Consider the following 1,865-nt stretch of genomic DNA (forward strand, 5'->3'; position numbering starts at 1 on the left):
AACGCCGGCTTCTCCAGGGAGGACGCAAGTCGAGGGGAGAGATAGCTCGCAAGCGCATCCTCCACCCGAGGCATCCTCCCATAACCACGGTCCCTAACCCCCATCACATTACTGTAATTCAGTGATAGGGGTGTGGAAAGCCGTGTAGAGAAGGGTCTGCCCCATGTTTACTCAGTTCATCATGTAAATCAGGAAAGAATGGCAGAGACCGGCGTGGAGGTGGCGCGTGGTGCTTAAGAAACCTTTCATCAAGCTTACCACTAGCCTGTGGTGTCTGCTCCTCCTGTGGCCAGTTGATGTTGAGCTTAGCCACGGCTCTAGTCACCACCTCCAGCAGGACGTCATAGTCGGGCACCGCCAGATGACGCCGCCCCGACACCCGGAAGTCATCCTCCACTACGCTGAGCGCGTCCGCCTCCTCGGAGTCGGATTGCTGCAGCGTCTCCAGATCCAAACCGCGAGCGGGAGAAGCCGAGAACGGGCTCCCAAACGAGGAAAGGAAGCGTCGGAGCCAGCGGATAAAGGCCGGGAAAAAGCCTCAGCTGTCCCGAAATCCTCCGACAGATCACGCTGTGAACCCCATGAGTGAAGCCCCCGGGCCGCCTCAGCGGCCGCAGGGCCCGCACCTCGGGGAGAACACATCCGGCCATCCTCGGAAAAGAGAGCCATGCTGTACCTCAGTACCCGCACGGAAAGGGCTTCACAACGGGCGCAGGCAGCCCCCTCGAGAGCTGCCCGGGCGTGCTCCATCCCCAAACATGAGACACACATCGCATGAGAATCTCCATCCGTGATGTACCAAGGGCAAGAAAAAACACACCTTCTGTACATCTGGTTGCCGGACATGCTGGTAGACTTCTTCTTCAGGTAAGACACACTGCTAGTAGGACTGGAGCTTTCTTCAAACAACATACAGAGCGCCTGCTGAATAGAAAAAAAGCTAATGATGAGTGTGTACAGGTGTGCTTTATACTCCTCCGGTTATTCCGTCACACCTTACCGTTCTAGTAACAAGCCAATAGGATTGGAGTGATTTCATTCACGTTCAGACCTGCTACGCCTAGAGGCGTTCCCATAGTGTCGTAACCGACGCAGTTCGAGTTCCCTCGAAGGGGAACAAAAGCTTATTACTGATGTGGAGTAATGGGATGACTGTGTCAACTGGGCTTTGAGAAACCACAGGCTGCCTCAGAGGCAGAACTCTGTCCATGGTGCTGGAACAGGAGAAACTCCCGTGAACCGCTTCACCGTACAGACATGAAAATCACTGGTTTCCAGCAGAGCTTTGAGTCTAACACACAAAGTCAAACACACGCCTGAAAATGTTCCTCTTGTATCTTTGTTTCTATATTGCAAATTTGACCAGCAAACTAACATAACACTAGTTACTTTATGGATGATACAACACATCACTGAATAAGAACAACAAAACATTGGCATGTGTGTTTGAGCTTTCTGGTTGAGAAAACACATTCGTCTGACAAACATGAAGCTGCAATATCGTGTGTATGCTCATCCCAGTTTTGCATCAAGTGCATTGGCGGGAAGATGAAAGCAATTTCAGAATAAGAATTTTTACAGTACAATTATGTGTCAATATTAATAGGATTTTAGTTCAGAATTTCCGTTTTCCCAGCAGACATTTTTTTTGTTTTTGTTTTTTAAACCTGTCCTGCCCAGCAGCCTGGTATAGAGTATGATGACCTGGATACAATATTGTGCCAGACAGATTTTACTTCAACAAGAGAGTATTAATATACTCCTTTGTCTGTTTTATTATTTATTTAATTATGTATTGATTTGTCACCGGGCCGGACAGGGGGGCAGACACGGGGATAGGGGGGCACAAACAGGCAGCACAGAGA

This window comes from Micropterus dolomieu, linkage group LG03, assembly GCF_021292245.1.
Source record: "Micropterus dolomieu isolate WLL.071019.BEF.003 ecotype Adirondacks linkage group LG03, ASM2129224v1, whole genome shotgun sequence".
Taxonomy (NCBI): Eukaryota; Metazoa; Chordata; class Actinopteri; order Centrarchiformes; family Centrarchidae; genus Micropterus; species Micropterus dolomieu.